The sequence below is a fragment of the Ipomoea nil genome, unplaced genomic scaffold (genome assembly GCF_001879475.1).
Source record: "Ipomoea nil cultivar Tokyo-kokei standard unplaced genomic scaffold, Asagao_1.1 scaffold1900, whole genome shotgun sequence".
Taxonomy (NCBI): domain Eukaryota; kingdom Viridiplantae; phylum Streptophyta; class Magnoliopsida; order Solanales; family Convolvulaceae; genus Ipomoea; species Ipomoea nil.
In genome coordinates, this window is record NW_017618328.1 from 41,128 (window position 1) to 53,215 (window position 12,088).

Sequence of the window (12,088 nt, forward strand, 5' to 3'; positions counted from 1 at the left end):
TTTGGAGAAGAATGCCGCCTCTTATTTGATTTTGTTTTATGGGGTGCGCCAGGCCGAAGCAATAGTGGAATGCCAAGGCAACGCTCGAAGGCCCAGACAGCAAGCTGCCTTGACGGGCCTTCCCCCTAAAAAAAGTGAGTTAATATCATGTGTACTAATAGCCCACGTATCAGATATTAAACTGATAAGAACAGATACTACACTTGATTTTGGAGTCAGCGCCATTTTGATTTTGGAATGCAGCGCCTTTAATTTCCTTCGGCGCATTCTCGACGCGTCGAGCCCTGATGATCTCGAACGCGATTGCTTCTGTAAATTTAGGCTCTACGCTCGAGTCCTCTGGGCCCCGAACTTGTCCAAAATTACTCCAAACTCATTCTTGAACTCCCCATGCTCATAACTTTGACCTACAATGGTTCGAAAACACTAACAAACACCGTAAAACATTCAAAACGAGTGTGAACCACATCTAAATAATAAAATAAAGGATTTGTGCAATTAAATTACCAAAATCATGAGCTCAAGCCTAACAAATATAACTAAATCAATACTAAAAATATGCACAATTAGGCTCACATCAGTGCGTTAAAGTGTTGTGATGAGATCCAGTTAAAAATTCCTGGAAGTGTGTATTAAAGTGTTGTGATGAGATCCGGTTGAGAATTCCCGGAAGTGTGTGTTGTGTGTTAAAGTGTTGTGAGGAGAACCGGTTGAGGATTCCCAGAATGTTACTTGAAAAGAGTGTGTAATATTGAATTTATGCCTAGCACTAGTTTCACCATGTGTTCCATTGGTTCATAATTTATTGTTAAGTTGTCATACCACTCGATTTCCAATACTATGCATAATGTGATATTTTACCTTCTTGCTTGGTTTTGGTTTCTCCTTTAATGGCATGTCACTCTACCTATTCCTTGATCTATTAAGTGAAACTTGACTTCATATCTTGTTAGTTTGTAGTAAGTATGTATATTTGAGTATGAATTGCATAAGTGTTTGTATATGAATTACACTTGCATGTGAGCTTAATGCCTATAAATAAGTATTACTATTATAGATGTATATTTAAATGCATGTGAACCTATTTGTCCTCTATCAATGATCTTGATTGGCTTAACGTGTCATATGATAACAAACCATTTTTCCAATGTATATCTATATGTATTTTACAAGATGGAGTGATTTATGCTTACCGTTCGTGCTTACGGGTTATTTTGGTACACTTTTTATTTAACCCATTTCTGGTCTGACTGATGATTGTTGAACGCGTTTAGATGGAACTAGATTATTATAGATTTTGTTCAAGTTAGACATCGAATAGTTGGATGTGGGCCCTTTATGATGTATTATGATTATGTTAATTTAGTTAGTTTCCCGTGTAGTTGCCCTGTTGAGGGTAGCTACGGAGTAGCATCCCCTTTTGTTTTGGTTGTTGGGTAATTAGTATTCAATTGCCCTCTCTTTATTCTGCATTTTCCTACCTTTAATTAATGTTTAAAACTAGGCTCATGTGTATAAAAATTGGAGGTGTTACAGTTGGTATCAGGGACAGGTTGATGTCCTAGGGTTGTTAAGGAATGAGTGAATGACAATATCAGCCAAGGAAAGTTGACTTGATAAACCCTTAAATTTGAAACCTTAAAGTTTAGGATTTCTTTAATGACATGTTTAGTTCATGGAATAGGTCAGGATTGGAATAACACTCCTTGGAATAGACCTATTCCATTGTTTGGTATGGTCCTTTTGTCATGGGAATAATATTCATAGGAATGAGCTATTACCTTTGCAAGTGGAACAACTATTCCTAGGGGGGCCTTGGTATTAGCTATTCCCATGCTCTTGGGAATAGCTTTTGTATTACAAATACCAAATATATCCTTTGCACATTATTTAATATTTATATTTAATAAATAGAATGTATTATATAAATGTATATATACATACATATATATATATATATATATATATATATATATATATATATATATATAGAGAGAGAGAGAGAGAGAGGCGAGTTCAGGTGCGACAGTGTCTTACGGTGCGGCGATTTATTACGGTGCGGCAACACCAATAGTTCAACAAATATGCACCATCAAAGTTAGGAAAATACACCACACAAAACAGAGTAAACAGAGCCCTGCATCACCAAACACACGTGAGTAAAAACACCATACACTGTTCGGAAATACACCATTGGGGGTGGTGAGTTATATGGTGTATTTTTTTGAGTCTGTTGTGTATTTTGTGATGTTTTATTGCATTTCATTGTGGTGTGTTTTTATTACACTGTTGGTGCATATTGTTAAAACTGTTGGTGTATTATGGAATTCCGCCGCACCGCCGCACGGGAAGACCCCGCCGCATTTTAACTTTATTCTATATATATATATATATATATATATATATATATATATATATACATATATATATATATATATATATATATATATATATATATATATAATTAATTATAATTTTTATCTATCAATCTATCAATAAATATATATTTAAATAAATTATATGTATATATATAAATACACAAACACACACACACACATTTTGCAACATTTACAATTGACATTTTGGGGAAAGAAAAGTCTTACCCCAAAACGCCATTAACATTTATATATATTTAAAAAAATTAACTGTATAAGGCTCCTTAATTATGGAGCCTTGGTTCCTAAATTTAGTAGCCTGCCCATCCACTTGCCCAGAGGATGGGCATTGCAATTGAAATTATGGAGCCTTGAGGCTCCTTTTTTAGGAGCATCAAGGCTCCATTCCCCACTTCTCCGACTGATGTGGGATAAGTGAAAAAATAAATATAAATTTAAATATGTATTTTTTATAATAATAATAATAATAATAATAATAATAATAATAATAATAATAATAATAATAATAATTGTTATTATTATTATTATTATTGTTGTTGTTGTTGTTGTTGTTGTTGTTGTTACGTTGTTGTTGTTGTTTTTATTATTCTCTCGCCCACACACACAGGCATATACATGTACATAAATATATAGATAAATAAATATATTGTTATTATTAATTATTATTATTGATGTTGTTATATATATATATATATATATATATATATATATATATATATATATATATATATTAACAATCATATAAGAACCCATCTTTAGGTAGGAACCTAGGAACCAATCTATACCCTTTATTTTATTTAATCTACGGCTCATGTTTAATCATTCTTAATAGTTTTTTTCTCGCATTGAATTATATTTTGGGCTAGAAGGGTTATTTTAGGTACTTCAGATGGTGTACGTGGGAGGAAGATGAGCATTTATCGCTGGGTGGACTCTTTTGTTGACGTCAAGATTCCTCACGCCCAGATTCCGATTTGCTTCTGCTTTCCCTCGTCTCTACTTCAATTCTCCGTCTCAGATGGTCGACGGTGATGATAGGAACCCCAAACGTCCCCTTCCGGCGACGAGGTTTGAGTTTAGTACTGGTTACGATATGAGAGTACACAACGACGAAATGAACATACCCCATATTCTTGTCGACATTGGCGGCTCCGCGAAGACGTGGAATTATCGTCGGCATTATTGTGAAGCCTAGTGGAAACCAAATGTGACGCGCGGATTCTTCTGGCTCGATGAACGGCCGCCGGAAAATGGATCGTGGCCGGAAACTTCCCTGCGGTTCCAAGTTTCCCAGGACACATCCAGGTATATATATGGTTCAAGATTGTAGATTATTCTGGATTTTTGGTTTGTTGTGTGTGCACATGAACTGCAACGGCAGAATTCGTTGAATTTGTGTTCTTTTACGCGCAGAGATGTTCCGGGCGGTGCATGTTTACCGGGTAACCGGAGGGAGTGAAGAAACAGAGGAGAAAGAATACCTACTCAGCAATCGGAAATATAAAAGTTTTGGGAAATATGTGCTGTATTTTTTTTTCTTCCTTCTAATACGACGAAGGCTCACCCAAGTTGTCGAGGAAGCTAAAGAGCAATTGATTCTGTACATGTTGAGGCTGAAAGTGCAGCAAATGATTAAGGGTGAATGGCAAGGCTTCTAAGTCAACTACTCTTCAAGTTCACATTTCAAGGATGTTTGCTTTTGCGCTATACAAACTTTTGAATGCTTTTTAACTTCTATATTTATTCGAGAAATTCCGCTTTCATTTATGCTGGTAATTTTTGTAAGTTTGTGTAGCTCAAAGACACACGTCGTAATCATACTTGTCTGTTTTTTCACTCTCTTTATGGTTTGGAATTATTTGTTTATTTTGTATTTTAGTATTTCCATTTCCTAGTGTTATAAAATATATAGAATCATGTTAAAGTGTAAGATATTTTTTTCAGGTGTTTTTCTGTTTGTATATGGTTAAGGAGGATATTATATATATATATATATATATATATATATATATATATATATATATATATATATATATATATTTGTAATTTTTCACAACAAATGTGCACACCCTTGTCCGGAAATGCACATTCAGTTATTCTTACTTGCACAAACTGTTCTTATCTAAGTGAAAAAATGTGCGCAATATATTTATCGCAAGTGGACACAGTTCACAACAAATATGCACACGCTTACGAACAAGTTCCTACCTCACATCCGTAGCGCAATTGAATACCATTATGCGATTGAATAATGCTAGATACCTGAGCTAGTTTGAACAAGTTGATCAGTACTTTTGTTTAGTTCATTTAGACACAGTTATGTTTTATGTTTATGTTGTTTGAGAGTTAATTCTTGGGTGTGTTGTCTCTTTTTTTTTTTAATCTTTTTTTTTATATGACGCTTCCTTAAAAACGTTTAGGGGGGTATTGGTGCATGCACATTTGTATATGTGTGCATGTACACATTCCTTAACTCAAGTGCACACGGTATTTCGTATAACAAGTTTCTTTGAGCATGATGGCACAACTTTGTTAACCCAAGTGCACACGGTATTTCGTATAATAGTTTTATGAAACATGATGGCACAAACTCGTTTACACAAGTGCACACGATAATTCATATAACAGTTTTCTTGAACATGTTGGCACAAGCTCGTTAACCCAAGTGCACATGGTATTTCGTATAACAATTTTCTTGAGCATCATGGCACAAACTCGTTTATCCAAGTGCACACCCTAATCTATCTACCCAAGTGCATACAGTTCAACTCAAGTTCTCACTATCCTATTTTATGTCTTTCATACACACACTAATCATGCACATTATGGCACACACAGTGTAACCCAGGTTCACATCCCACACACTCATTCTGTACGTTATCGCACATAAATTTTTACGCAAGTGCACACCGAAGTCTATAACATCATCCTGGTTTCTGTGAATTCAATCTCAGTATTTTGGCACATTATGGCACATGCAGTTCCACCTAAGTGCACGTTAACTTGTTTTACGCCTGTTCATGGACACACTAATTTTATACATTATGGCACACATGGTGTGACCCATGTGCAGACCAACTTTTTTATGCCTTTTTGTGCACACACTAATTCTGCACAGAATGGCACACACGGTGTAACCCAAGTACACACCATAGTCCACATCATTCTAGTTTATGAGATTTCATTTTTTCAGTAGCGCTGCACATTTTGGCACACATAGATAAACCTAGGTGCACAGCAATTCTTCTTTCTATTAATAGGTTATAAACTTATAACTTATAGTCATGAAAACTTACCCATCTTCTACTAATTAAAATGCCATCTTCGTTCTATTTGCACAAAACTTGGAAATTAGGTACATGGTCAAAGATGCAAGGGATCTAATTCACTTTGCAGTTACTTCGTTTGCGTGTGATTCCCTTCACGGAAGTGCATACACCCAGATGAACTCCCGTATGAGCCGTCATGACCTGTGAAGCATTGAGTGTATATGGTAAAGCAATGTGGCACACACATCCCGCTCAAAATGCACGCACACAACGTTTCTGTGGCCATCGTGGCACACTTGTTATGTCATATGTGCACACAAAGAAAACACGTCTACGGAGAATGGAGTGTGTGCAAGTTCAGATCGATTCTTTGTAGTCATGCATTTCTGCTTGTGCACATACCTTTAGTCGTTAGGGGGTACACTTAGGTTGGGCTAACTGTGCTGTACTATCCACCTAAAATACTGGACACATGAATACACAACCACTATATGGGTGTTAAAAATAGTGTGCTGCAAATTTTGATACACTGTGTGCCATAATGTATTGGTCAGTGTGCATAAATGCTAAACCCAAAACAACAGGGCATGAGGTTGTGCACTTAAGTAATGTGGTGTGTGCCATAGTGTGTGTATTAGGAGATGGTAAACATCAATATGGATGGATTCAGGAAACATGTAAAAGATAATTGTGTGCACTTGTGGTATCTTGTCTGTGCCGCAGCGTTCAGGGGAGTTTGCGACAATGACATACTACTAACGATATGATAGGGAAAATTTGAATTCATCAAAACTGTAAAAACAGGGGTGTAGGACATCTCTTCATGCGGTGCCTCTCACCAATTTGATGATGATCAACTCATATAATGGCAAGGTACAACCCAGTTCGTTACCATGAATAAGTTCAATTCAACACATAGTTCAGATATTATTATTACCTCCGTCCTCTTCACTTGCCATCTTACAACAGCAAGGTTTTACTGTCGGCGGTTTATTGTGTGTATTCCAATGCACACGGACGCCAAAAGTTCGAAATCGGCGGTGGCGGTGGTTCTCCTGCACAGTGTTGGCGGACGCAGACTTGGAGTCAAATTGGATTCCTTGTTAATCTTTTCTTCCTAGATTCTAGGAATCAATTCAAATATTGTTATAAATATCTCATTCGTTATGGACATTATTGTTGGTTTGTAACATATGTAACAGTTATGTCATTTAGTATAATACTTAATGATTGTACATGTATATATATTCAGATATTGAAATAACAGATGGAGGGGTCTCTCTGGCTTATTGTGTTCTTTATCTCTTCTCTATCTTCTTTATCTAAATTCCATTGATCAATATGTTTGAGCTAATAAACATATTACAACACGTTATCAGCATATAATGCTCTAGCCAATAGATTTTTGTTTATCTCTTGCGCCGTTCTTGTCTAGGGGAGCACTTATTCACGATATAGGATGTTGCACATCCATTATCAGTTTCGGATCGAAGATTCGCTCGCCAACACTGGAAACCTCTTCCACATGGCAGAATCCGGTGATAGCGTACCTTCCTCGTCGCCAAGGATTTCAATTATGCCTCCAGGTCAAGATCGGAGACAAGGGAGAGGCTCGGCGGAAAGCGGCCGGCGGCGGTCTTCGAATCGACGATCTGCTCCGGCCATCCTCTCCGCCTCGTTGACGCGCAAACAGAGTTGACCTCTCGTTGCAGTTGTTCTGCAACATCAGATCGCCATTCGCGATGATTTGTCTAGAAAACGGAGTGATCGCCCGGTGGAAGACGCATGCCAGACCCGTCGTTTTTCTGCAGCAAAGTATCACTGCCATCTGCCGGTTGTTTATGCTCTGTTCCAGTCGCCGGAGGCTGGTCATCAACCTGAGTAGCGGTGAAGGATCGTGAGAGTGAGCCGAGACCACCCCTACCAACAGTTCGACGATCGGATGGCTGTACTTGCTGCGGTTTCGAACCTTGATTACGATCGAATGATCACAAATCATTGTAAATCGCCAGGAGGTGTCGAACCTTGATTACGATCACACTGATCAATCTGATAGTGATAAGCCTGGAGCACCTGAGGCTGATCGCCGGTCGTTAGACGTGAAATTGCCGGCGGTGGAGCAGAATATCCGACTCTTCGCAGATCTTCCAAGAACCGCGCAACAATTTGATCGGGAGTTTCTTGGGGGACTGGAGGTCGACCGCAATAGATCCAGTCGTGCCGTCGATCTCCTTCGAAGCCGAGGAGTAGTGGGAGGATGGATCCGATCCACCGCTGCTTCGCTGGAGGGAAAGACATCAACACCACCGCCGATCCGCCACAATTCATTTTTTGGCCAAGATAATACGCTGGCTTCATTGGTGGCTATGCTGATACCCTGAAGCAGTTGGCAGAAATTTGTGAAACTGGTTACTGGAATACTTCCAGCATGCCTGCAGGGATTATAAGGTTGAATACGTGCAAACAGAACAGATGATGGTTTACAAATTACAACCTCATCTTCTTCCTTTGCTAATCAGGTCCCTTTTTCTCAATTCTCCCTCTTTTAAAATGCTTAGATAACTGCTATGCTTTGCTGATGTTTTCAATTTATGCATGCACTTAAATATTCAAGCATTATGCCCAGTTTTTTGCATGCACTAGATCCAAATATTTTCTCAATAGTTTGTGCTCCAACTTTTCAATGCAAATATGTCAGTTGATAAGGCTTTTGTTGTCATTACCTATCAATATATATGAGTTACCTCAATTTGTCAATGATAATCATGAAAGGTGCACTTTGTTATGAACTTGCTATTTGCCACTTTGATTGCAAATTAGTCAAAGTTAACGCTTTATTCTGCTTGAGCTGTGCATTCTTTGAACTTGCCTATTACCAAAAGAAATTTGTTATATTAAACTGACTATTATTTGCTATAGGCCATTTTTGATGATGAGATTTTTCTTAAATCTTAATCGGAATTTGCATAAATGCATGTAATTTTTGCCTAGAAATGAAGCACTTATTATATGATCGTCCCTGAAGGATCGTCTTGATTAACAAGTGATTATATATAACCGAAACTCTAAACATAGCATTGCCCAGAAGGCGAATTCATAGCGCTAGTTATATGATAATAGCACTATGACAAGTTATGTGACTAATGTCAAATTGATTTAATTCTGATTTGGAAGTCGATGATTATTTGTCCAAATTCATGCATATTGATGGTACTAGTCTTTATCATAAAATTATATGGCATGAGTCTTGAATCTTGAATATCTCAAATTTGAGTATCTGAACAAAATAATAGTGCATTTTTTCAATATAGTTTTGCCCAGAAGGTAAATCAAGAGCACTAATTTTATCTGTCACCCGTTATCTTGGCCCAAGCACTCGATTATAGATATTTGATCTAAAAGGATCTATAGACCCTAAGTCAATCCCTGAAGGATATTTGGTGTATGTTATTTGGTGTATGCGGGTCTCATTGTCAATGGTCGTATTGTACTCTAGTAGTAGTATATGAAAAAATTATGCAAAGTGTTTGGTCATTGGGCTATTTTTAATAAGGTCTGGAAGACCCTGAATGTGGATTGATCTTTAAAGTGACTAATGACTTATGAATGAAGTTTGCAACTTCTATTTCCAATGCTATGATACTCTCCGAAAGTCAAAATTGATTCACATCATGTTGGTTTGCCTGAAGCAAACAAGTTGTGTTTTTTTTTTTTTTTTTTTACACATAGTAATCACTGCCTGAAAATTCTGACCGGCGCAGTTTGAAAATTAAATTCGTGAAAAATACTTATTGAACTCCTTTTGGCATGGAATTTTTTCTGGAGAACATAGACTCGTGGTATTTGATGTCTATAAAAATATTTTGTTAAAAATATGCTTTGGTTATTCCAGAAAAAATTATAAAGTTTTGGCAGTGTGCTGCCAATTATTTTTCTGCCTGGAGAAATGTTGGAAAAAATCTCGGGAAAAATACTTTTACACCTTGGATTGGCATGAAAATTTTCGTGTACGTTCTATACTTGATGAACTACATATATGTAAAGTTTTGTGCCAAAATGTGTTACCATTTTTCCCCAAGAAAATTCTGAAATCCAGGTCACAATTCTGAAACTTTTTGCCGTTTTCAGCTTGTATATCTTGCTATTTTGTGATGTTTTCATGCTTGTATGAAACTATGAGATAAAATGAGAGCTTGCTTGGAAAAGTACTGTTTTTGACTCCCAAAATAGGAATGAATGGGCCCGGCAGCAAACATGTGCTCATTATTCTTCGGCGAACGGTACTTCTCTCATTTTTCTATTTTATGAATTAATAAGAATTTCTCTTGTCATGTCATGTATTTGTATACCAAATATGATGTGCATGACTAAATTGAGTTTTTGGTGTCCAAGACATAAGGGACAAATATATCACATATTGCATGTGCTTCTCTTTAATTGACATCATTTAGCATATAATCTCTTGATTATGTTTATATAAGAGATTTTGTTATTTCTCTTGTTGGAAATTTATGATGTGCTATAGGCCATAGCTATTGAGATTTATCACCCAACTTATAAGTGGGAAAATAGCATGAATTCTCAATATGGTTAGGTTGCACCTGTCGTTGCTAAACCTTAACTTGCATGTGGTAACAATTAAAGACTATGACATGTTTACAATGCTAGTTTCTGCTATAGAAACTCTTTGACATGAGATTTGGGCATATGATATTTAAATTTATACCCCTCATTTTTTATATTTATTTGCCCAGAAGGTAGACTAAGGACTTTAATTCTCTAAGTCACCCATTAGGATGGACCTTGACGATAATTTCATGACAAAAAATGGTCCACCTATCCCATCAATCCCCGAAGGATTGCTATGACGTTACTATGAGTCAAGTTCTTTTTACCCAAGTCTTAACTCAATGCATATCACAAATCAATCCCTCAAGGATTGCTATTCCCCCCTTTTCACCTAGTACCTGGTTTCAGAAGTAGCATTTCCCTATCTGCGTTATTTTATTTGCGCAGTCTATTTTATATCACCACCACAACGTACCTCTAAAAGGGCTATCAAAGAAACCTCCGTCGTCTATTGATTAAATACCGAAAGCCCATGATAGGGGATCAATACATATAATTGGGTACGTTGACTGCATTCCTAATGAAGATTGTTTCTCGGCATTAGGGGGAGATAATATACTACTCCGTAGCTTTTTGGAATGCCAAGAAATTTCATAAGAATAAAAACATCTTCATTATTTAAATCCATGTACTAGTTAGATTGAACTGGAAGTTCAAAAGATAATCTATTTGCGATTTTAGCAAATAATCTGCCGAATACATCTATTGATCATAATGATCATAAAAGAAGTGACTAGGTCCTATATCCTTGGACCAAACATATCTATCGATACTCCTTGACACCAGAAGTGTAGGAGACCTATCAGTGAAAGAGATATGAATCATAATACTAGATCTAGTAAAGAAATATTGTCACTCTTGAAATAGTTTGAATAATTATGTCCTGCAGACGTTCGTCCAGATGACGAAAAACCCTGGTAAGACTTATAGGTGCACCAAACAAACGTAATACTAGGGATGCGGAACAACCAGATCAAAATATCTTTGGGAAATGTTTAGAATCTGGTTGTTTTAGAAATTGCCATTACTTTTACAAATATGGGAGTTTTACAAAAAAGTTATAGTTGTCGACAACACAATTGCTATTACAAATTGCTCGTTATATAATCTGGATCCAGAGTTAGGCACCAGAAGTGCCATGACTATTTAATATATAAAGGAGCAATTAAGGCATAGCTTGACTCGCTAAAATGAATAAATTCTCTTTATAACAATACACCATTTGAGTGTTAACCCTGAAGGTTACAAATGGGTGTGTGCATGAAAGAGAAATAAGAATAATGAGGTGATAAAGCGAGTTTGTAGCCTATGGGTTCACGCAGAGACCCTTAATTGATTTTAATCAAATATACTCTCCCACGGTAAATGGCATTAAGTTCCGCTACATAATACAATTGGCAGAATAATAAATTCAGATATGCAGTTAAATTTATCTTGAGAAATCCTTGATGGATTCATAATTCTCGAAATGAGGATTTTGAAGTATTATTATGTGTCATTATTTACTCTTTAAAGGGTTGCGAATGGAGTTAATATCCTCATTGAAGGAATAATATGTACCATTGTGTGCTCGATAAAGGGTTGATAATGAACTTATTATCTCAGTCAAGATTGATGGTGTAAACATCAATGAAATATATAAAGAACTCGATAATGTCAGTTCATGTTTAAAGACTGAGACTTTTGAAATAAAAAGCTTGTGAAAGCTATAAGTATTATCTCGACTTGAAGATCGAGTTTTTCTTTGAAGATTCTTTTATATACACCAGTCAGCCTACATCTAAAAATGTTTTT